The sequence below is a fragment of the Canis lupus genome, chromosome 1 (genome assembly GCF_011100685.1).
Source record: "Canis lupus familiaris isolate Mischka breed German Shepherd chromosome 1, alternate assembly UU_Cfam_GSD_1.0, whole genome shotgun sequence".
NCBI lineage: Eukaryota > Metazoa > Chordata > Mammalia > Carnivora > Canidae > Canis > Canis lupus.
Window position 1 is genome coordinate 5,299,451 of NC_049222.1, and position 26,090 is coordinate 5,325,540.

The 26,090-nt window shown below is 43.3% G+C and overlaps 1 long non-coding RNA gene and 1 pseudogene across 1 annotated transcript in view; both read left to right on the plus strand.

The window, feature by feature from the left end:
* The first annotated feature begins 5,469 nt into the window (after nt 1-5,469).
* The window catches only part of LOC111092948, a 47,344-nt gene continuing 26,723 nt past the window's right edge, over nt 5,470-26,090 (plus strand). The window contains exon 1 of the long non-coding RNA XR_005353317.1: nt 5,470-5,649. This is a non-coding gene — a long non-coding RNA (uncharacterized LOC111092948). The remainder of the gene's footprint in view (nt 5,650-26,090) is intronic.
* On the plus strand, nt 22,293-24,858 carry LOC608797 (microtubule associated protein RP/EB family member 1 pseudogene; annotated as a pseudogene).

A 26,090-nucleotide genomic window follows, 5' to 3' on the forward strand; every position in this document is an offset into this window, starting at 1 on the left:
TGCCTGGCAGCGCCGCCCGGCCCGTGGACTGGACTAGCCTCCCGTACAGTGTGAGTGTGAGTGTGAGTGTGAGTGTGAGTGTGGGGGTGTCTTCCTGCCCCTCCCCTCTTTCACGTTTTCTAAATTCCTCTTCCTGTGGTACAAGCTTTGCCTGTGACTTCCCCGCCTCTCAGGCTCTCAGCTTGGGCGGCAGGTATCCTCACCTGCAGGCCCTCTCCTGGTCGAGTCCTGCCCCCTCCCGCACCCCCCATCGGGATGGTGCCCAGGCAGGGCCGTGTCTAAGATATGTGCCAGGTGGCTCCCTCATGCAGGCAGGATTCAGGACAGGTGAACTGACCCGTGGCTAAACCCTTGGCTTCTCTCATCCTAACGATTCCCAGGAGGGACTGGGACTTCTGTAACTAGAGAGAGCCAAATGGGTAAGTTCCACAAACACCGAGATATATGTGGCAACAAATCTGTGAATGCTGCTTGTGGAAGCCCAGAGGTAGGAATGCACAGCACCCCCTGGGGAGAGCAGGGCAGCCCCAGGAGCTGGGGCATTGGAGGCGCTCAAGGCTTTTTCAGGGAAGAGCCATTTAGCGGAAGGAGCTGCAGGCGCAGCAGGTGCGGTATCTAGGGAGGTACCAGGCAGCACGTGGCGGGAGAAGGGAAGGGCTACAGGGAGACGGCTGCAGTGGATGGACAGAAGGAGCCTCTGGGAGCAGGATGGGGGCCAGGCTCAGGTGCGTGTCCTCACATCGGAAGCTGCACAGCCAGGATGGGGTCAGTTCTTTGTGCTAAAATAATGCCCCTGGCATGATGTGAGGGCTCTGCTGGGGTTGGCATCCTTGAGGTCAGCGAGGTGATGGGGGTCCAGGTAACGGGAAGGGGAGGGTGGAGGACCGGGCAGGCTGGGCTCTCAAAGGGAATTAACACATCTTTATGAATGACTGTTTTTCAGGAGCAAAGGAGGCTGGCTCCTATATTTTGGGGCTGGGCATTGAGTAGGGTACTGCCATTAACAGATGCTGGACACAGAGGAGGAGAGCTCCCTTCCTTCCTCCCTCTCGGCCTCCCTCCCTTCTTCCCTTCCTTGCTCCCTCCCTCCCTCCCTCTCTCCCAGCTCAGGTATATGTTTGTTAAGCTTATGGTACCAGCAAGAACCCAGAGAGGAGGCAGCAAGGGGATAGACATACTGTGGGTCTGGGCTGCAGGAGAACATGATGGAGATTTGGGGGCCTGGCATTTGGACAGAACTGCAGACAGGTGTGAGGGCAGCTACCCCAGTGAGGAAGAGATCAGCAGGACAGGGGCCTGGGGTTCTGCTGCTGGGTGAGGACATTGGAGGGGAAGGAGGCCCAGGAGGAGCCTGGGGAGGGATATTCAGAGAGGGAGGAGGGAAAGAGCATGTAGCAGGCAGGGCAAGATCATGTCCTGCCCCAGACTGATTCTGAGCTCATCTGCAGGACAGCTCAGCTTCCTGGGGCCAAACTGAATCTTCCTCCCTCACCAGGACCCCTTCACATCCAGTCACTCACCAAGGCCTCTCTGCCTCTTTCTTAGATAAACCCCCAGCCCTCTCCTTGCCATCACCCTGACTTGAGGAGGAGCTCCTGAAACAGCTTCTGAATTGGTCTTACCCCACTCCCCTCCAGCCAGCACGTTTGCCCACCGGCAGCCCACGATCCATGCTGAAGATCCATGTATTGTAAAAATGCAGCCCTGATTCTCTTGTCAGTGGTTTGTTGTGACCCTGGATTCAAAATCATGATTGTCGGGGGGCATGGTCTAATGTGACCAATGCTTCCATGCTGTCACTCTCCCTTGGTCATCCCACGTGAATGGGGCCATGCTAGGCTCCTTCCCTCCTGGGCCGTGGCGTGTGCACATGGCTTCCTCTGCATGTCCTACTCGGCCAACTCCTACATGCCTCTCAAGTCCCCGCCAAAATATTTCTTCAGGGAGGTTTTCCTTTATTCCAGGACAAGGGAGGTTCCATAGGATGAACTCTTAGAGCATCTCTCTCTCTCTCTCTCTCTCTCTCTCTCTTTAGTAGCACTTACCACAATTTGTGCCAGGAATATATGCAAAATTACTTGTTTAATAGCTATTTCCCACTGGGCTATAAGTTTATGGAGAGAAGGAATCATGTTCATCTTACCCCTGAAGCTTAACACTCCATGAATGTGCTTAAAACCATTTGCATCAAAACAAATTAAAGACAATGCACATTGAATGTGCATTAAAAAATGAAAACGTTCAAGTAGCTGAAAATCCATAGGCAAATCAAGTAGGATAATGGTTGAAAAAATAAGCAACTCGATTGGCCAATGATGAGGTCAGCATGACTTCTATATTAGGAACAGTCTCAATGAAGAGAGGGAAGCAGAAGCAGGTGTAGAGAGGCGAGAAATTACTGAAAGTTCAGAAGCGATACAGATCGCATCCTCTGCTTCTTCCTCCCCCAAAGGGCTTTTCACAGTCCTTCATCCCTCCCTTGTTCCTTTGTCCCTTGTCACCTTTGGTGACCTCTCCTTCATGATAACAGCACAAACAACTCCTAATCAAGGCCTTTTTCTTGGCTTCGGACATCCTGCAGTATCTCCTGGTTGTTGGTCTGATGTCTGCTCTCACTTCATCAAAGTGATCGATTAGTTTTATGAAGACACTTCTTTCATGTTATAGATCTGTTGGTCAAAAATCTTCTGTAGTAGCCTGAGCCTGGGGTTCATGGCAGATTGTAATCTGGTTCCCAACCTACTTTCCACATTTAAGCTCTGGTGCTCCCAGTAGGAGTCTTATGCCACTCTGTTCTCTTGACCCGAATTAGATTTGCTTAGCAAAACCTTCGGTGCTGTGTGTGGTCCTATTCTCCTGCCAGCCCCAACCTTTCCCCGACGGTCCAAACCAAGTCAGACCACCCCAGGGCAGTCTTCCTTCAACCCATCATGATTTCTATGTGCTGATGGCTCTGGCTGTCTACTTGGTGAGAGAGCAGATAACTTTGCATACACATGTCATTTCCATGTGCAGATGCGCTTGCACACTCCCGAAGGTAGGAGGCTTGGTCCTCTTTGGGAGAAAAAGCATATTCTGTCTACCAGGTGCCCCTCCGGGAATGCACTTCTGCACAAATAGTGACTAGCTTCCCGGTGTCCCAATAAGGAAGAAAATATTTAAAAGCCTCGCGTAAATAAAAAATATTTTTAAATATATTGGAGATTATATCTGTGCCGATAAACAGATTATTTTGAAGGTTCAAATAAGGATGATCGACCTGTAAACTATGGCCTGAAAGTTTGCGTGCTCCCAAATTCATATGTTGAAGCCAAATCCCCAGTGTGATGGGTCTTGGAAATGGGGCCTTTGGGAGATGATCAGGTCCTGAGGGTAGAGCCCTCAGGAATGGGGTTGATGTCTTACAGAGGGACCTCAGAGAGCTCCCTTGTTCCTCTGCCACATGGGGACACAGCAAGAAGGTGGCTCTCCGTGAACCAGGAGGCAGGTCTGCACCAGACACCAAATCAACTGTCACCTGGACCTTGGCCTCTAGCCTCCAGAGCTGTTAGAAGTAAATGTGTGCTGTTTATAAGCCACTCAGTTTTTTGTATTTTGTCATAGCAGCCCAAATGGATGAAGAGGTGCAAATGTGATTATCTTAACCCTGTAGAAGTCTTTAGAACAGTAAGTACGCAGTAGGAGTGCTGGGTTCTGCTGACTGTTTGGTTGGATGACTCATTGTTCTGGAGCTGCCTGGGCCAAATAGGATGGTTTGCATCCCAGCCCTCTGCCCACTAGATGCCCGTAGCCACACCTTCCAGCTCTGAACTTCCCCGAAACGTCATTGCCAAATGTCCCTTGGGGGTGGCTGCTGGTGAGGAGCTCTATTCCAGTCATAAGTTTGACCCTGAGTGAGATTTATACCCTTGGGAAAGGTGGATTGATACGCTACCTTTCCACAGGGGGGAGGCTGGGGAATCAGCCACCACGTACGGACAGAAATTGGGCACACTTTCATGCTGCTGCCCTCAGGAGCCCTGTATCTGCATGGAGCCTTCCAGAGCCCTGTGGAACATGATAAAGTACCAGCTCAATGTCAGCCTTGCACAGTGGCCTCTCAGCTTAAACAGTGACTTTTGTACCATGGACCTGGGGTTAATGCACCTGTTGGTCTGGCCAAAAAGCCAATAACTCTGTTCTGGAACAAGGGCCTTCCCTCCCTGGTGATGCCGTGTGTTTCTGCAGGTCCAAGGAGGTGGGAGGCCCAGTGCTCTGGGGCCCGGCTTTCACGGTGGTCACTGAACGCTGAAGGGACATGAGGGGGCCCAGCGGCGAGCTTTCCCAGTCAGAGGTACCTATTGGAGCTTGGCCACTTTTACCACACATGATCCCAGGGCCTTCTGACTGCCTTGGCATTCGTCCGGGTTGTTATCCAGGGACCAGTGTGTGGTGAACAAAAGTGGGGATGCTCAGAGTTTAATTAAGCATCTGTCTTGGGCTTGTGCCCAGATGTTCTGTGATGGGTGAGTCCGAAAATCAATAACCACAGTGAAAGACAGATAGGATAACACTAATGAGCTCAATAATAGCCGCTAGTAACACACGTCCCAACTTTGCAGGCTTCCTGGGGCGGAGGGGGCGGGAGTGATATGCATCCTGAATGCCCAGGAAGGCTGAGCATGGAAATTGGGGTGGGAGTGGACAGGGCCACCTGTGTGGGTCACCGAGAAGCACTGCTGGGCCTGGTGTCGCTAGAGAAACGACTGGACACCCCAGGGAAAAGCAGGCAGGCCTGCCCCCCCACCTCTTAGTAATTCTTAATCTGCTTCCTTTTCTCAAAGTGAGAACATGCCTCACTGTCAGCGGTGCAGATGAGATGAGATGTGGAAAATGCTTCCCACCTGAAGTGTTCCTTAGACGGTGGTGGACGTCACCCCCCGGGAAGTTCCCTTATCAGCCGTTCCCCCTGAAGGAAAACTTTAGATTCTCTTCTCCAGGAAGAGAGCCCCTCCGTGTGTTCTGGGAGTCAGCCCTCAAATGTCGGTGCTGGAGCTTACCCAGCTCAGGAGGGACTGGGAGGGAAGGATCTGGAAAGCATCACCCCCGGGGCACGTAGCCAGGCCAGAGCTGGTGGCAGCCTGCAGGAGGCTGTGTGGCCAGCTGCAGGACTGGAGTCCAAGTGGGGCTGTGCGGAAACGAGCCCACCCCTGTGGGGGCCTCCTCACCAGGGACTGTGGGGGCCTCCCCACCAGGGACTGTGGAGCCCTGCTAGTCAGTCAGGAAGATGGGCCTGACAGTGGCTGGCGGCAGAGCGAGGACCATCAGGCCCCCAGCACCTCTGCAGTCCCTGCCCCCCTGTGATGGCAACAGCATCCTAGCAGTGGTGACTTCTGCCCACTGTCCATCATCCAATCACACGAGTTCTCCTCCTGGTGACATAATAGAATGTACCTTTTGTCATTTGAACTACTACTAGGGTATAACTCAGTGGCATTTACACATTCACATGTTGTTGTGCAGCCATCACTTTCTATCTGTTCCTGAAACCTCTCGTTTGACCCCAAACAGAAACTAACCATGAGGCAGTGACTCCCCTTCACCTCCTCCTGCTCCTGGTCACCTCCAATCAACTTCTGTTTCGATGAACTTGCCAAATCAGACTTTCATGTAAGTGGAATCTTACACTATGTGACTTTAATGTCTGGCTTTTGTCGTGGCATACTCCTTCAAGGTTCACTCATTTGTAGCACTTGTCAGTATTTCAGGTCTTGTCATGACTGAATAACACTCTGCTGTATGGATAACCACATTTTCTTTATCCAGTCATGCATGGTTGGATGTTTGGATTGTTGCACCATTTGGCTGCTGTGAATAATTCTACAACAACCACTGGCATGCAGGTTATTGGGTTCCTGTTGGCAGTTCTTTGGGGTGCATACCTAGGAGTTGCTGGGTCATATGGTAACTGTATGGTTAGTGTTTCGAGGTGCTTCCTCTCCTGGAATCTACGGAGAAGTGGCTTCTAGGGAACATAGTCCCTGCTGTGGGTTGGCAGGGCAGGGCCTGACTGAAGATGTTATCTAGTACATTCCTAGTCCATTTGTTGTAGTTTCTGAAGGAGCCTGGTGAGGAGGGCTCTCCCCGATAAACTGAGTGGACTGGCATCTCTGAAATTTAGACCTTTAACCAGCCAGAATGTTCCAGACAGTCAGAGACCACAGAGGTGCCAGAGGAGGTACAATCACAAAGGCAAACAGAGCATGGAAGCTGGGAGATTGCTATGTGTCCTGAACTAGATCCCATTTCTTCAGGGGTCTCCTTGTCTACCTGCAGAGGGATTGCCCATGGGTCCTTATTTCTCTATTTATTTTTCTGGCAAATTTCATTTCCCATTGTAAATTCTGCTCTTGTTCCCGCAGACTCAAGGAGCCTAATTAAAACATACACCTGCACACATACACACACACACACACACGCATATGTCTAAGCTTGCCCCTTGCCAAGACTGTGCCATTCGCAAGCCTGGCCACAGGATTTCTGCCTAACTACCTCACCCGTGACTCACACCACCTCTTGGCTACTTCTCTTTGCTCCCATAAATTACTTATACACTTGTTTCATTCGCAGGTTGTAGGCTCACATGATCCAAACTGAATGATGAGGCATAAAAATCATGGTATAACTTTAGGCTGTCGAGAGTGCCAACCTGGTTAATAAAAACAAAACTATCAAAAATCTTTCCAGGGGTTGAATTAGTAAACCTGGACAGTTGCCTTCAGTTATTTCTGGACCATATGTAAATAGAATGTGAATAATGGATTTGGTTATTTGTTCAAAATAACTGAGAATCAAGTATTTCTTTGTCCCCAGATGCTTATGAAAACTGTATCTTCCCACTCCCTGTTACATTTATGGCCAAGAGAGTGAGGGCAGGTACTAAATCATGCTGTAAAGACTTGGCCAGGAGGGGTTTGAGGCCCAGCACTGCATCTCCATGGGGTGTGCAGGGTCCAGGGTGCATTCCCTGAGGGAGGTGTCCTGAGACTCACGGTCTCAGCCTCAGTGGGGTCAGAGGCCCAGGGCTCACCATGTACTTACAGCCACTATTTTGCTAGCTGGATTCATTGAAATCATGTTCCTTCATCATCCAAGCCAAAGTAAGAACCACCCTCTACTCTATGCATGACAGAGAGGGCCACCCCACCATGGCCTCTGAGGTAGGTTTCCTGTCCTTTCCCAGCTGTGCATCAAGAACCAATACAGAGGGCAGCCCAGGTGGCTCAGCGGTTTAGCGCCGCCTTCAGCCCAGGGCCTGATCCTGGAGCCCTGGGATCGAGTCCCACATTGGGCTCCCTGCATGGAGCCTGCTTCTCCCTCTGCCTGTGTCTCTGCCTCTCTCTCTTTCTCTGTCTCTCTCGTGAATAAATAAAATCTTAAAAAAAAAAAAGAAAGAAAGAAAAGAAAAAGAACCAATACAGAATCACTGTCTCTCAGCCTGTTTGCTCCGTTCTGAGGTGGGGGTAATAATACCCATTGCATGGTTATAATAAGGATTATTCAGAAGATAGAAAGATATAAATTTGAGGTCATCAAAGCTACTTTCAGTAGGAGTTTCTGCACTGTACTTAAAATGAGGGCGGGGGGCTTCATGGGTCCATCAGAAGTGACTGTCGCCCTTCACACAGCTTAACTTAACCTGGGTCAGGACACTCTGCAGGGTGTCCTTGAAAGGCACAGCTTTTAGCTTTCAACATATTCTTAAAATAATCTCTAAAAGTGTGGAAGACACATTGCTCTTGTGTTTTTCTTTCAGGAAATGCTACTGTGATCTCTTTTAGAGGCTCTCTGAAATTCTTTCTATTATTAGAACCAAACTCAGCCTCCCACTTGTCCATCAGATTTGGCACTGACAATGTCATGCAGTCCCTGGCCGCCAGCCCCCCTGTTTCACAGCACTTTCCCAGGCAACGTGGGGAAAGTAAAAGGCGTTTGCTTTGGGGAATTGGTGCTACCCAGTGAAGGGAGGGCTCTGTTTCAGCTAGCCTTTTAGTGCACTGCTCAGATTGAACTAATTTTACAAATAGCGGGTCCTCCCCAACCAAGATACAAATCAAATGCCTCCTTCACACAAATTGATTCATGGACATTTTCTTCTATTTCTGACCAACGTGGGCAGGTAATGAAACTCAGTCCCCAGGTGTGCAATAAACAACATAATAAAGTATCCAGTATGAAGTTTGTATCTTTTCCTATAAAATGCATTTGAATTTACAACAGCTGCTATTATTCTATCCAGCTGGCCTGCTAACTCAAATTCCACCCCTAACTAGGCAATGAAAGAATTTGAATCAGGTGGGTAGTTCATTATATTATATAAGTAAGGAGGCACTTTGGATGAATATAAAGAGGCCATAAAAAAGGATTAAAATTCAAAAGGTTTAGATGGCTTTTCTGTTTATTCAAATGCAATAAATGATAGATTGAAGTCATAGTTTATTTGAACCAAACATTTCCTCTCCTATGAGCGCCTTCCTTTCATATATTTGCATTTAGCAAGTCACAAGGCATTAATAAAATATTTAAGAAAACAAAGAAACAATAAATGTAAACTCAGATGGATTGCTTCTCTTTTGGCCTTTTGTGCAATTCCTACAGAACGTGTGTGCCCAAGTGTGCGCGCACAGATTTCAAATCCACTTGTTCTTCAGTGTAGGTTGGGCAAGGTATATTAGTGGAAAATTGTTCCTTGGAGGAAAAGGTAAAATACGTGGGAAGGCAGTTCTTCAGTTTGGGGGTTACAACCTTTGATCTTGTTTCTGCCTTTTTGGGTAGGCCTGGAGAAGTGCAGGATGATGCGTGGGCCCTTCATACGCAGAGCTGATGGACCATTCTCTCTGTGCTCCTTTGTTTAAACTACATGCAGTCTGACAAAACTGCAAGCTCCCTGGAGGCAGGAACTAGGCCTTAAACTAGTGTTAGGAGGAGTTTAATAGCTGTTTTCATTTCCTGTTGCAGGAAGTTACCTTCCCCCCCCCCCCCCGCCCCCATCCTCTAGGTTTGGGTCCATCGTTGTCAAGGTACTAGTCACAAGCAATGGGTAAATGGCATTTAAAAAACTAAAACATGGTACCTTATTAGACATGGCTTTATGTTAAAACATGGCCTTGAGAAGGTTGCCTTGTTTGACTTTTCCAGTCCATGAGAGGGGTAGGAAGTGGCCTCTGTACTAGGAGCTTCCCTAGAGGCTTTGCCCTTCCCTAAACACCAGGTCGTACTTTTAATTCAATTTGTTCATTTACTATCTATGGAAAGCTGACTCTACAAATGTCCGTATTCTCAATTTTGCTGTTGATGAATTATCCAGTTAATCCTTATATGTTGGGAAAGAAGTGGAAATTGTTTTTCCCCATTGTTCAAATTAAACACATGAAGCTGGGAAGGAGGTAAGAATCTCAAGGAGGCATCACAGGAATCCCATGAGAGCTCTTAGATCTCCTAAACTCCTAATTCAGCCACCTATCAGGCACCATCACCTTCGAAGAGTGGAAGAGAATTATATAATTCATGACCCATTTCAATTATTTAACAAGAATTTTAAATTTTTTGAGGCATTGGATGAGTTCTCAAATATTGAATCTAGTTAGAAATGAAAGCCAAAAAATACCCAGGTGGATTTTGCAGATTTAGAAGATAGTCATTTTCTGATGCTAAGACATTATTGCTGTTAAAATGTGAATTTTATTTAGTTTTTATTAAGCTCCTTGCAAAGGAAAAGAGGTCAGCATTATCCCTGTTGAATTTTAACATGGTGCCATGAAGGTTGACAAATAAATTGTAGAATTTTTCAAATAAAAAAACGCAACAAAACTCAACAACCGAATACCCTCTGGAAAAAAAAAATATAAAACTTGCTATTGTTTTACCTTCTTTCTAGACTGTCCTTGGGGACCATGACTGACAGTTTGTGCATATAAAAATCAAGATCAACTAATGGCTTAGATTGTCACAAACCAAATGTTTATCTTGAGAAATGTGTTTTTAGCTCAGTTAATGTTAGAAATTATAAATGTTAACACTCATCTGTACTAAAGTATTCCTGTGGTTGGAACCCAAAGTGACAGGGATGTGTTATACTGAACCTTAATCTTGGCTTATTAAAGGAGCACCGGTGTGGATGACCAGACTCTGTCACCCTAAATAGGCCTTTTTTGGCATAAGGATTATTTTGAGAAACAGCAGACACAGAGGAAACTCTGAGAAGAGAGTAGAAGTTACCCTTTTGAAAGGGAAACTTACATTTACACAGGAAAGCTCAATTCCTCCCAGGAGGAGGAGGAAGTCTCTAATCTGGAAAGAAGACCAGTGGAGAATGGAGTGGCTTAAATCTACACAACAAACTTTACCCTTGTTTACCATACTTTTTCTGGTCACCTTCCTATAACTCCCCACTCCCACACTCTTCTTCCTTTGACTTAGCTGAGGGTGGTACCGAAGCCCAAGCTCTAGTCACCTCTTTGAGTTATTTCTCCTAGGTTTATGGGAGATACACCCATTAATGAACCCCAGTTTGTTTTTCTCTTGTTGATTGGTCTGCTGTCACAGGAATCCCAGCTGAGAATCTAGAAGGACAGAAGGAAAGGATTTGCTTTCTCCCCTCTAGGGATCCGCAGTCATAGGTCGGCACAGGTTCTTACCTGCTCTTGGTTTTCCTTCAGTGCTTAGAAACTTGTGAAAATTAATGATGGGAAACATCAGCAGTCAATTGTAGACCCAACAGGAAGAGCTAGACTTGACCTTATAGAGATTTGACCTTGGACATAGATACTCCTCATCCTCTTCCCACCCCCAGCAACAGCTCGTTCTCAGTTCCCTCCAAAGGACTTCGGTTTGTAACACTCCTCCCAACTTACCCCTTTTCCTACTCAAAAGAGCCTGCCTCTCCTCCATTCCCTTGGCTCGCCTGTGGTTTTGCAGCAGCTTGTTTGTCCCGGACTTCAATTCTCTTTTATTCCTGAACAAAGCCATCTTTAACTGGTATTATAATCTTCACTATCTATTTTTGACGTTAACAATCTTAAAATGCACGTCTTCTGTACCTTTAAAATATAATCAGGATTTTTTTTTCCTTTTAAGCTCTTAAAAAATTACGTAAGTAATGTTTGTGGAGACAATTCAAATAAGTCAACAAAATTCCCTCATAATCTCACTCACTAATCAGAACAGTGATTAAGTTTCTGGATGTTTCAGACTCTACAGTTTTCTCTCCAACTATCAATTCAAAAACAAAGCAGGGTCATATTATAAAGACTTTCCCGTATCCTCCTCTTCACAATTAATGTATCATAAACATTTTTTCATTTCAATAAATATACATATTTGTTATCATTATAGATGAAAATATAGTTGTGACATAGGTTGTCCATAATTTACTCAACTAATTGCCAGTTTTGGACATTGAAGTTGCTTATAATTTTTCTTTTTATAAATGACATGATATACATCTATGTTCTTTGTTTACTATGTGGTAATTTGCTTAGGATGAATTTTTATAACTGAAATTTTGGGGTCAAAAAGTTGTATATGGGGATCCCTGGGTGGCGCAGTGGTTTGGCGCTTGCCTTTGGCCCAGGGTGCGATCCTGGAGACCCGGGATCGAATCCCACGTCAGGCTCCCGGTGCATGGAGCCTGCTTCTCCCTCTGCCTGTGTCTCTGCCTCTCTCTCTCTCTCTCTGTGACTATCATAAATAAATAAAATTAAGAAAAAAAAAAGATTTTTCAAAAAGTTGTATATTATTAAAGCCTTTGCTAAATTGCTCTAAAAATATCTAGCTATTTGTATTCTGTATTTATTACTATTTGGCAATTCAGTAGATAATTCTTGCATTCTGTTGGTTTTGGTTTGTACTGTTTATTAGTGGAGAACATTTTTTCACATCCTCCCTGGAAATTCTTTTATAATTAGTCTATTCACATTCTTTACCTATGTTTTCCTCAGGGTAGTCATCTGTAGTATTATTTATTTCTAAGCGCTTTTAAAACATATATGAAGCATATTGATTATTTGTACAGCATACCTTTTATAGACTTATTCCAGTTCTCTTTCTGGTGTCTGACTATAAGGACTTTACCCACAGGGGCTGTCCTTGTATGTGGTCAGTATGTTTCAGGAATTTAGGCTCTCCGTCTTCTTCTCCTCTGTGTTTTTATCAGAATTAAACAACAGTTCTCCACAAAGGTATGGGAATATTCATCTATATTTCCTTCTACTAATTATATTTATGATGAAAAATCGAATCTACCTAAGAAGGAAACAATCAAAGTTGACCCAAACTGATTCCCTATTTATTGAAAATTCTGTCCAGGTTTCCTTTACCAAGTCAGCCATCCAGGCAGCATGGGGTGTCTGATCTAATCCAAAGAAGGTATGTCCTCCTTCAAGGACACTGCAAACTCTTTTCTGAGTGCAAATGGGCCCCTCATCCCCTTGTTTGAGACCTCAGGACCTCAGCTTCCAAATTTGAAGCTACTTCCCAGTACAATTCAGGTACCCCCAGTTTGGATGCTCTTCTGAGTTCTTTCCCCTTTTCTTCTCCTCTGCCTCATCATTTGGCTACTCAGGAGTAGGTTTTGTTGAATCTCCCCTTCCTTGCTGTTCTTTTATATGAGTTAGACTGCTTCCTGGTGGGGAAATAGCCAAGCACTCACCCAGACTGTGGACAAAGGGAAGCTATGCAGCCTTCCAAGCCGTGGCCTGTGACCCTGGGTCCCAGTTTCCCATTGAGACCCATGCTCCTGTATGTGCCTCTCCTATCCTCCACACCCTAAGCTGCTTTGATTCCGCTCTCAGGGGACAAAGACAGAAATGTCATGTTTCTTTGCTTGGGAAGACAAGTGGCACCTTGCATTGGGTAACACTAAGTGCATTTGACCTTTCCAACAAGGAGTTCTGCTGGATATTTTCTCAAATTCTACTCCTTATCTAGGAACTCAGTTCCATTTATTCATGCAACAAATACTTATTGATCCACTGTAGTGTGTCTGAAACTGATCAAAGTTTTGGCAATAGAAAATAAGCCGAAGTTCCTGAATTTGGGGAGTTTACATCCTGTCGAGTATTACTTTCACTCTTCCCTTTATTGCAGATAATAATTTATGCACCTGTCCTGCTGCTCTCCACTTGCCTCACCATGGATTATACTTTTCCTGAGGTCAGGCATCCAGGTCTTACTGAGCTCTGGCTTCATGTTGCACCGAGCATACATCAGGGTCAGGGCTTCTGCTGAACTGAAATTATAGAGTAATGCTGCCCTATGGTGCTATCTCTGTTTTGATCGCAACTATAGGGATTAGAAAATTCCCAGGGGCATTTGGAGAGAGAGATGCATAACAATAACTTCTCACTTTTATTCTGCAGAAACACTTTAAAGTGTTGCTTCTCAGTTTTGGTACTGTTGATGTCTTGGGTCAGATTATTCTTGTTGGGCAATGTCCTGTGAGTGGCAGGGTGTTTAATAACGTTCTCAGCCTCTGTCCACTAGGTGCCAGTAGCACCACCTGCCTCCCTGGTTGTGATAACTAAAAATGTGTCCAGATAATGAACTAGCCCCGAAGGGACAAATTTGCTTTGCTTTGATTGAGAGCCACACTGCCCTAGAGATTTGTGGTAGATTAAACATGGCCACAAATTCTTTGGTTCTACTTTTTTGAGACGCGAGAAAGTCTGTGTTCCCTTAAATCTGTGATCACTTTAACCAAAAGTATACTGCAGAAGTGATGTCGTGAGCCTTCTGAGACTTGACCTTGGAGCTCTGGGCCACTAGGTGAGAAATCTCATTGCCCTGAGGCTGCCATGGAGGCATGCGAGAGGTGGAGAGGCTCTGGAAGGTGTGTGTGTGTGTGTGTGTGTGTGTGTGTGTGTGTGTGTTGAGAGAGAGAGAGAGAGAGGAGGGATCACATGCACACACTGAGGAACCCACTGCCTACACAAGCCCTTCCTGAATTCTCAACCCACAAAACGATGAGCAAAATGAAATGGTTGTTTTAAGTCCCTACTCTTGGGATAGTTTGAACACAGCAATAGAAGCTGGAACAAAACACTTTTTGAAGGTAGAGCGGTTCAATAATTGATTATTTACCATATCAACATCACAGATTTCGGTCATTAGCATAATTCCTATAAGCAAAGAGTGGAGGAGCGTCAGGAATCTGTTGTGACGCTGCCATTACTTCTGTTTCTAATGGATAACCCTCATGTTCTTTTATTTATCTCCCTCCCATCGGGTTGACAATATGAAGCAGAAAATTGTTAACGTACTTTCTACTCCCTCTTAATATTATTTAGTTTTTAAATTTGAAAGCACTTTATCATTAGCTAATTCATTTAGTAGTCTTTTAAAATATGCAAATTTATCTTTCTCAATTAGCATTTGATAATAATAGAATAAATTGGAAGAGAACTTTTATTTTTATTCTATCCTCATTACATACAGATATAGTTCGGAAAAAAGAACTATTTGTTAAGGAAATTATTTTGCTCTAAGTCACTAAGTGAATATAATTAGGGAAAAAAATGAAATATACCACATGGCATTAAGATTGAAATTGTGGTTTTCCAGGTGTGACTATTTTTTCCTCCTAAGTAATTATGTTGTGAAGCCACAGCACATTATACTTTAGGTATCTGTGATGACCTAGTGAAATAACGGATATGGGCATCAAAACACAAGTCCACCTAGGACTGTCTTGGAAGTGGTGCTGAGTAAAGGAGAATCTGGCTGTGGGAGCTCGGCCTCGGCTCGGCTTGGGCCTCTGCATCTCAGTTCCTTTTTCCAGAGAGCAGTGTACTTAGTCCCTGATGCATGTAACTGTAAACTCTTATGAAATATTCCCAATTTTCAGCAAATATAATCTACATCGAAATTGGCTTCAGTTATAGCAAAAATCAATAGATGAGAAAGAGCTTCTTACTAGAAAATATACCTCTCACAATGTGCTAATTTAATCTTCCCCACCCAACATTGTTGGTTTCATCATTTCTGTTTTGTAAATGAAGAAATAGGCCCCAAGAAGTTAGGGGAAGAGGAGTCCCAAGGTCCACACTTAAAATGGAAATCTGCCCTTTGGATCTCTGGACTCTGGACTCCTTTCCCAGGGCCCTTCCAGGAGGATTTTTCCTCCATCAGCAAATGTTGCTCCCAGGGTACCCTGGGCTGGGGTACAGCATGATCAGTAGTCAGGCTCTTGGAAGCAAGTGTGAGCAGGTAGGGGGACAAGGGTGAAGTTAAATAGTTTGGATACTCCTATTGGTAAAGACAACTTAGCTGCTAAATGAATGGCCGGATTAAACACAAACTCCTTCATTACGGGCTGGTTAACTTGTTTGGCGTCCTGGCTCTCATGGTGCCTCTGAACTGAGAATCCTGCTTACCATCGGTGGGTTGAGCTAATAGTAAGTTGAGGGCATGATTTCCTGGCTGTGAATTAAAATCTCCTGGGAACTTTGACAAATCTGAGAATCCTGAACCTTTCTAACTCAATTGCTCTGTGTTGGTGGACCAGACATTGGTGATTTAAAAAAATACCTATTTTCAAAAGAAAAACCATTGCGTTGGGATGAGGAATTTTCTTTCCTTCTTCCAGTGGATATATTTAGTGTAATAACTGTGGTTATTGCCAGCTGTCTTCTCCACCTTATGCCAGATTTATGTAATAATCACTTCTCAACAATTATTTGTCACATGATTACATGATGTTTTGGTGACTTTATATCCTGTGTTTCCATCACATTCATGACAATTTCATCTTCAGGGATAAAATGACTGTAAGGTTTAACCTGCCAATACCATAGGAGAACTTGAACCCAAGTCCCTTCGTGCCAGACATTTGCATTTACCCTGCAAGCCACAGAAGGAAAATCTCACTGCAGCCAGTGGCCCGGTCATCTTATACATTCCCTGGTGTGAATGCCATAATCATGCATTTCTAACAATTGCCCTCAGATGTTCTTTGAGCACCTTACTGTTCTGTTTAACTTAGAATTGGTCATAGAAAAAAAATGCAATCTAAGAAGGGCTCCTCCCCTCCTTTCTGGATTCTGCACATTTTCTTTTTATGCAGGATATGGTAGCCAGTAGCTGTCAGCATCCCAGCTCTGGACCTTGGGACCTCCAAGGCGCTCTTGGCAATAGCAGTGGAGGGAACAGTGTGGTCTCTGAGCTCCATCCACATGGTATGCCCTTCCTTCATCACACGGGAACCTCCTAGCTCTTTATAGCCCCAGTGTCATTGTTTACTAGTCACATGCTGGTCTCATGTTTTCATGGGCAGCTTGTGACATAGCCTTAGACTCTTAAGAAAATAGTACCTCATGGCCAACCTGGCCTGCCTAGCCAGCCTGTACAAAGGCATGTGGAATAGGCATTTTCCCTTCTCTGTCCCTGGATCTTAGTCCATGTGGTGAAGTCCATGGACCCCCTCTTAGAATAACCTTTCTAAATGTGCAAAGCACTATGTTTACAAAGGAAACAAATTATATAAAAATGCAGTTATCTACTATGAAAGAATGAATTTGTGATAACGTTAACTTAGGTACTTTATTAATGAATGAAAGGACATCTGATGTGCATCGATGACTAAGATAATTAGAAGCAGTGATGAATGACATTTGCAGCGATCCTATGTAAAATGAAACACTGCGGGGGTCCTCACCTGGGTAGGCTGCCTGCACTGATCATGGGAGTAAATGCTAAATTTTCATTAGCGGTGAGTGAAATAAAGACATGAACTTTTCCCATCTGAAGGCCCCGATATGTTCTCTCCGCAGCCTCCTTAGGTATTCACAAAATGGAGTTTTGTGGGATGTTAATAGGTATTAGGATTTAAAACAGCTCTGTGGTTAGAGACACTTGGAACATGCTCTGTTGAACAAAGTAAAACAAGTTCCTTTATTGCAGAACTTTTAAGATCCTTCAGATCTATTCTAAATCTCCAAGGGGCCATTTTCAAACCATTGCACCAAGTAACTCTTGAGAGGAGCGCATCCCGAAGGCAGAAGCACTTCAGGAATACCCCGATATAAAAAAAAAAAAAAAAAAAAAAAAAAAGGAATACCCCGATAACGAGGGCCAGCCGCAGGTTCCCGGTGCCGGGCAGCCGAGCCCAGCCCGGCTGGAAGCACAGGCTGGAAGGGCTCCCCGCTGCCTGCCTGGGGCACCTCAGCCCTGAGCCGAGGGTGTCCAGAACTCGGGTAGATTGTAGACCCGGCCCTTCCCAGGATGCGCTGCCTCTGCCTCGGGGGTCCTGCAGACCCGAGAGCCTGCAGCTGTCAGGAGTGGCCTCGGGAGTCACTTCGGATTCTTGAGGAGAGGGCTGCCAAACCGCCCGCAGACCCTGCCCCTACCCAGTCTGCCTTTTGGGTCCTATTCCCCACTTCATCACCTTTCAACACTTGTCTCACAGTCTCCAGGGAAACAAAGACCCATCCTTCTCATGGGGGCTGTACATGTTTGGCTTTTTAAAAAAAATTTAATTAAAAAATTTTTTTATTACTCTTCTTTCTCAAAGGGAAGTGCATTGTTTACTTACAGCAAGGGACACAAGGTTCAATACTACATGCCCCTTCCCTGCCAGGTACTGTGCTGAGAGCTTCATTCCTGCCCAGGCCTTGGAGACAATGCTACAGGTTCTGAATCACAGTCTCTTTGAGGAGACAGCAGGCAATGGCTGACTTCTGCAGGTCTGGGCCTGGTTGGCTGGTGTGGACTATGTAGCTCTGGGATTAGTGGCTGACACTGGAATCTGGGAGATTTCTTTGACAGCCTTCACTGATTTTTGTCTCCTTTGGTGGGAAAGGATGGGATGGAGCAAGGAGACGGAACTGGGCAATTTGAGGAACGTGGAGTGTGGGGACATCACTGTGTAGACCGTCAGCCTGCCTCCTTGAGAGGACCAACTCCTGTCTCTTTCTAGAGCACACCATCTTTCTTTTGAATGATCAAAGAAACCATTCAAGAGTGAAATGAAGGGCTCCTTATCTCCCTACAGGATCTGAGCTCAATATTGTGAAATGAGAGGGCGATAATTGACCAATCACATATCAAATGAATACACCGGACCTTCACCTATCACCAGCAATTTCATGCCATAATTGACAATAAACCGCTGCTTTTGAAAATACTTCTGCAATAGCATCAGTGCTGCTATTGTTTTTTGGGGATTGTATTTTTTTATTTCAGAAAATGCGATCTCCTTTCAACCACCTCAAGCTCACCCTGCCAACTCAATGCTTTCACATACTCCCAGATTTTCAATCTCCACTTCCTGGTTTTTGCTTGTTTGACGTTTGAAGATATTGAAGGGTAAGGCAGCATATCCACTACTCAAAAAATATTTTCTTATCATTGATATGTACCAGATACATAAGCTAAATAAGTTGGCACATGTTTTTATATCTACATGTTTTCCATTAAACATGTAGTTTCTTACATACGCATCAGAAAAGTGACTTGAAGCTCTTTTATTATATAGTTTCATTTGAAAGAACTTCTTATTCCCCCCCCACCAAGACCAGTCCTTTAAAGTTGTTTATTTGTTTTGCAATCATTCATTTACTGAATGTGTACTCTCAGCCAGGCACTGTATTAGGCATTCAAATACAGACAGATGCTTCATGCAGTCCTGCTTTGAGAACAGAACAACAGAATAATTTCTGTGTTATTAAATAATAGTTTAATCCAGGAGTTTAGGAAGAAAAGAAGATTAAAATACAAGATTAAATAATTTAGTGATCCCAAAGAGATCATCTGAGGAAAGGGACATTAAATTTTTAGAAATTATTGCATAATCTTATTTTGACCAAGATGACTGAAACTAAAGTTAAAGCAGTATTTATTGCCCTTACTTGAATGTGTGCCCAATTATGTAGTATATTTAAGAATATTAAATGTGGGTGCACCTGAGTGGCTCAGTTGGTGAAGCATCTGCCTTTGGCTCAGGTTATGATCTTGCAGAGTCCTGGGATGGAGACCTGAGTCCCAGCTCCCTGCTTAGTGGGGAGCCTGCTTCTCCCTCTCCCCTTCACCACTGCTCATGCTCTCTCTCAATCTCTCTCTCTCAAATAAATAAAATTCAAAAAAAGAATATTAAATATGTATACAGATATAGTAGAATCAAAGCCATACATTTTCATTAAAACCATGGCTAAGAATTTGAACATGACTATGGACTTCTTTGTGTGTTTGTGTGTGCATGTGTGTATTTGTTGAGATAGCTGTACATAAGCTTCAATAAATCTGAATTTAAGGTTTAGGCTTTTATCCAGGAAATGTATCACAAAGACTCTGGAGAAAAAGCCAGTTGATAATTTAATGAAAAATTTGGAAGCTCCAATGAAAACTAAGCCTAAGCTATGTGCTACCAGAGGTTTTTCTAAATTCTTCAGAGCTTACTTTAGCTTCAGGTATTTAAAAGTCAACCCTGTTTTGATTTAAAGGTTTAAACAGCTTAGAGTTTTCTAACAGAGATTTAAAGAATTTGAAGAAGGGCAGGCCAGTTAATCCTAAATGTGAATTCAGTTGAAATACTGATTCAGGGTTTAAAAAATCATAATAGTTGGCAGAAATGGGAAGCACTCTCTTCACGTGATCTACCTTTGATGTTTAAACTAATCTTCAAATGCTTTTTTGGACACCAAAGACAAAGGTTGACCACTGAGCTACCTGGGCACCTCTGCTGAGTAAAATCAAAATATGCACACAGCCTTTGTGATCCTGGACCCGGCTCCCATATCCGTTTCACATTATCTGCTGGCTTGTTTCTTCTCAAGAAACAAGGATGGGCTCCGGTTCTATCAAGTTATGGGATGGGGGCCATAAAGCTCTGGTGAGTGGAATAACATGCTGGGCAAGATTGTGAATCAGGACACTGAGGGAGACATGCTCAAAGCCAACAGTGAAATAACTCTCAGTTTCTTGGTACAGTTAGGATGGAGTCTGAAGTAGTCACTCTTGGGGTTTAGAATTTAAACTCTGGGTAAGAAAGGGAGGGCATCTTGGAGGTTCCTGTAATGTAATGGGAAGGACTCTGCACAGTGAGGTCTAGAAAGCTGGGTCCATCCTACCAAAGACCTTGATGGGACAGTTATAACTGGCAGTGGATTGGAAAGGAAGGAGAGGGGGGGCTCTTGGAAATCATGGCATTAGCTTTCCTCTTTCCCTTCCAGCACCCACTGTTGGGACACTGGTCGTGGCTTCACCATTGCTGGTTGGAGTGTTCTGAAGCAAGTCATTGCCCTTTTCAGCCTCAGTATTCTCTGCTACACAGTGGGAATAATCCCACATGCCTGGTGCAATGCGAGGTGTTGCTTGTAGAGTCATATTCAACCATGTAGAGTAAGTAGCATACTTGTAATGACGTGAAACATATTTTAGGGGATCCCAAGGTGACTCAGCAGTTTAGCGCCTACCTTTGGAACTTTCTCTCTCTGTCTCTCTGTGTCTCTTATAAATAAATAAATAAAATCTTTTTTTAAAAAAAGAAACATGTTTTAGGCATGTGTGTGTGTGTGTGTGTGTGTGTGTGTGTGTGTGTGTGTGAAAGATTTTCCAGGCTCCTATATTTGTTTATTTTTAACCTTGATTCTCTGCTATATTTACTGTACATCCTCCTTTTTATTTCATTTAATTTTTTAAATGAAGATTGTATATATTTAAAGTGCACGATGTGATGATTCCATGTACATATACATAATGAAAAGATCACTGCGTTTCTTTTCGCATGGCTACCATTTTGTATGCATGTGGTAAGAGCAGCTGAAATCTACTCTTAGCAAATTTCCAGTATTCAATATTAGCTGTATTATTAACTGTATTATTATTAATTCTAACTGTATTGTTAACTGTATCTATACTCATCAGGCTGTACACTAGATCTCTAGACTTACTCATCCTATGTAACTGTAACTTTTTTACACTTTACCAACATCTTCCTATTTACTCCACCTCCTACTCCTGGTAACTACATCTATTTATTTACCTTTTTCAAGTTTCTGCATGTAAGTGAGAACATTCAGGGATTTTTCTTTCTGTGCCTGGCTTATTTCACTTAGCAATGACCTCGACGTTCATCCATGTTGTTGCAAATGGCAGGATCTTTCTTAAGACTGAAAAATATTCCATTGTATGTATAGACAACATTTCCTTTTTCCATTAATTCTTTGACAATTAGGTTGTTTATGTATCTTGGTGACTGTGAATAATGCTGCAGTGAGCATGCAGGCACAGATATCTCTCCCAGGTACTAATTTCACTTCCTTTGGTTATAGGCCCGAAAGAGAGATTTCTGGGTCACAATGTATTTCTATGTTAATTTTTTTGAAATTCATACTGTTTTCCATAATGGCTGTACTAATTTATATTCTCATCAACACAGTACAAGAGTTTCTTTTTCTCCATACTTTTGCCAACACTGATGTTTCTTTTTTTTTTGATAATAGACAACCTAACAGCTGTGAGGTGATACTTCGTTGCAGTTTTGATTTGCATTTCCCTGATGAGCAGTGATGTTGAACACCTTTTCAGACACCAGTTGACTATTTTTATGACTTCTTTGGAAAAATGTCTATTAGGGTTCTCTGCCCTCTTTTAAATCTTTTTTTTCTATTGTTATATAGTTGTACGAGTTTGTTATATATTTTGGATATTAACTCATCAGATATATAATTTGCAAATATTTTCTCTCAATCCTTAGGTCACTTTTTCATTTTTTTTTTTTCTTTTTCTTTGTGGAAGCTTTTTACTTTGATGAGTCAACTTGTTTATTTTTGCTTTTGTTGGTGGAATTTTTGGTGCCACAAACAAAAAATCATTGCTGAGGCCAAAGTCAAAAAGCTTTTTCTCTATGTTTTCTTCTAGGAGTTATGCTTTTAGGTCCTATGTATATGTCTTTAAGTCATTTTGAGTTTATTTTTGTGTATGGTATAAGATAAAGGTCCAGTTCATCCTTTTCAATGTGGATACCCAGTTTTTCCAACACTATTTATGGAAGTGATTATCCTTTCTCCATTGAGTATTCTTGGATCCTCTGTCAAATACTTGTTGACTGTATGCGCAGGGGTTTATTTTGGGGCTCTTTCTTCTATCCCATTGGTCTGTGGGGCCTATTTTTATGTCAGTACCACACTGCTTTGATTACTATAGTTTTACAAAATAATTTTAAATTAGGACTGTGTTGCTTTTAACTCTGTTCTTCTTTCTCAAGATTGCTTTGACTGTTCAGGGTCTTTTGTAGTTCCATTAGAATTTTAGAATTAGGTCGGGCGGTTTGAACGAGACGAAGACGGAATCGAAGCCGGGCACAGGCAGTGGACGCGGTCCCGCAGAGAGCTGAAGATGGCAGTGAACGTATACTCAACGTCCGTCACCAGTGATAACCTAAGTCGACATGATATGCTGGCCTGGATCAATGAGTCTCTGCAGCTGAATCTGACAAAGATTGAACAGTTGTGCTCAGGGGCTGCCTATTGTCAGTTTATGGACATGCTATTCCCTGGCTCCATTGCCTTGAAGAAAGTGAAATTCCAGGCTAAACTAGAGCATGAATACATCCAGAACTTCGAAATACTACAAGCAGGTTTTAAGAGAATGGGTGTTGACAAAATAATTCCTGTGGACAAATTAGTAAAAGGAAAGTTTCAGGACAATTTTGAATTTGTTCAGTGGTTCAAGAAGTTTTTTGATGCAAACTATGATGGAAAAGACTATGACCCTGTAGCTGCCAGACAAGGTCAAGAAACTGCAGTGGCTCCCTCCCTTGTTGCTCCAGCTCTGAACAAACCGAAGAAACCTCTTAGCTCTAGCAGTGCAGCTCCACAGAGGCCCATTGCAACACACAGAACTACTGCAACCCCTAAGGCTGGCCCGGGTGTGGTGCGAAAGAATCCTGGTGTGGGCAACGGGGATGATGAAGCAGCTGAATTGATGCAGCAGGTCAATGTATTGAAACTTACCGTCGAAGACTTGGAGAAAGAGAGAGATTTCTACTTTGGAAAGCTAAGAAACATTGAATTGATTTGCCAGGAGAACGAAGGGGAAAACAACCCTGTATTGCAGAGGATCGTGGACATTCTCTATGCCACAGATGAAGGCTTTGTGATACCTGATGAAGGGGGCCCACAGGAGGAACAAGAAGAGTATTAACAGCCTGGACCAGCAAAGCAACATCCGAATTCTTCACTCCAAATCATGTGCTTAACTGTAAAATATCCCCTTTTATTATTCTTAGAGGACTCACTGGTTTCTTTTCATGAGCAAACAGTACCTCTTCTTAAAGTGCACTTTGCAGAAGTTTCACCCCTTTTCCAATGAGTTTGAGTTAGGAGCTTTTACCCTGTAGCAGAGCAGTATTAACATCTAGTTGGGTCACCTGGGGAACAGAGAGGCTGACCATGGGGCTCACTGTGTGGATGCTGGTAACACTCACTGCTGGAGAAGGTGCTTTTATGTCATACACTGAGGTGAAGTCCTCAGTAGAGAAATGTAAAGACTGATTTGAATTTTAAGCTAATGTGAAATCTTGGCAGAGAACGTTTTAATAAATAAATGCCTTAAGAGTATTTAAAATATGCTTCCATATTTCAAAATATAAAATGTACCATGACAGGAGAATTTTACATGTTTGACAGGGTGTCTGGGAAGGAAGGGCCAGACCTCTGGACCTTTGGAATCTGCTGTTCACAGGCCTTGCAGGGCTGCTTGAATCCTCAAAGACCTAGACCTTGGCTCAAAAGGGAAATTTAAAAAGTTGCTCTGTAAAGCCATTTGGTGTCCTTGACCAATCGTATCCCTCCTCTAAGAAGCAAGAGGCATTGTTGCTTGGATGAATAGAGGGCATGTTTCAGCCCTGAGATGTTGAAGAGCTTGAATTTCCTTGAACATTTCTCTGACGATTTTTCCAGTTATCCCTGAAATTTCTATGTATTGTGTTTTTGGGAAATGAGGTGTGTCCAGTTTCTAAATCTAACAACTACTTTTGGGGACTTGCCCACATCTCTGGGATTTGAATGGGGGTCATGTCCCATTTTACTGTCTTTTAAGTTTACATTGAACATGTTTCTCTTCTCTGCTCCCTGTGCCCACTGGGGACTCCTCTTTGGCTCCTTAAAGTTTGCTGCTTAGAGTGTAAGTTCAGCAGGCAGGTGGTCACGCTGCAAGTCTTTCTAGACCTCTGGCAAAGGGAGTGACCAGTGAAGGCCATCGCTACCTTAGGATCTGCAAGGCTGGGTGTTCTCGGTACCTGCTGTCCACCACCCTCCACTGTTATCGGAATACTTTGCCAGTGCACTAATCTCTTTGGAGATAAAATTCGTTAGCGTGTTACTAAATGTTAATTTTCTTTTGCAGAAGATACAGTACCAGTGTCTGAATTAATTATTAATATTTAAAATATTTCATTCCTTAACTCTTCCTCATTGCTTTGCCCCTAGCCTATTCAGTTCCTTTGTTTGGCAGAATTCTGCAAAATGTGTGTCACCCACTACTGAGATTGTTCAGCCCCTGATGTATTTGTATTGATTTGTTCCTGGTGGTAGCTTGTCCTAAAATGTGTGTAGAAAGCAGATATTTTATGATAAAATTGTTGTGTAGTGCATGCTCTGTGTGGAATTCAGAGGAAAACCCAGATTCAGTGATTAACAATGCCAAAAAATGCAAGTAACTAGCCATTGTTCAAATAACAGTGGTGCTATTTCTCTTTTGTGGCCTTTTAGACTTTTGTTGCCCTAAAATACCATTTTATTGGGAACCCATTTTCCACCTGGTCTTTCTTGACAGGGTTTTTTTCTACTTTAAACAGTTTCTAAATAAAATTCTGTATTTCAAGAGAAAAAAAAAAAAGAATTTTAGAATTATTTTGTTCTATTTCTGTGAAAAATGTCATTGGATTTTTTGTAAGCATTGCACTAAATCTGTATATTGCTTTGGATAGTATGGGCATTTTAACATATTAATACTTTCTATCTATGAACATGGCATCTTTCCATTTCTTTATGTCTTCAATTTCTTTTATCAGTGATTTATAGTGTCCAGTGTACAGCTCTTCCACCTCTTTGGTTAAATTTTTTTCCTATGTATTATATTCTTTTGGATGCAATTGGATATGGGATCATTTTCTTGGTTTCATTTTCGTTTTCAAGCATGTTGTTGGTGAAAAAATTCAACTAATTCTTGTATGTTGATTTTGTCTCATGCAACTTTCTTGAATTTGTTTGTTCTCATAGCTTTTTGTGTGTGCATGATCCTTTTTATGACACTGTGTAACCACAAGTTAACACAATAAGGAGGACAATAGACTAATTATAACTAAATTAACCAAATAAAATTCCTTTTTTCCCCTCAATTGTTAACTCCAAGCCAAACCAATTCTTAAATTGAAATATTTGAAGCAACTACTTCACTTTCCTTTTGCAAATCAAATAAAGAAAGGCAGCAGGATTTCCAGACGAAAGAAAGCACTTAAGATTAGTTTCTTCTAGTTTGCCAGATGCCTTGGAAATGTCACTCACCTGCTGCGGTTTTCAGGCCTTTCTCTGTTATAATGAGCAATGTTAACCTATTTCATGTGATTTTTGTGAGAAAAAGGAATAGGATCTCCATTGCTTAGTTAAAATTAAAGAGCTGGGCTGCCCGGGTGGCTCAGTGGCTTAGTGCCGCCCTCAGCCCAGAGCGTGATCCTGGAGACCGGGGATCGAGTCCTATGACGGGCTCCCTGCATGGAGCCTGTTTCTCCCTCTGCCTCTCTCTGTGTCTCTCATGAATGGACAAATAAAATCTTAAAAAAAAGTGAACCGTCTTTGTAAGTGCCTGCTGCTGATGACAGTTTTGATAATAATTATATTGGAGACACCTTAGTGGGAAGTAGTTTTACTGAGGCCTTCATTTTACTTCCTAGCTTGTGCAGGTCTGAAGGAAAGGACAGGTACCAATTAGTGTTGAGGGGCATGTTGAGTTTGTGTTGTGCAGTAATGGGAGCTGGGATCCTGCTATGACAGCCGTCAGCATTGCTAATGTGTAAGGACGACCACACCCAGAGGGAGCTGACTTAGGCTGAAATCCAG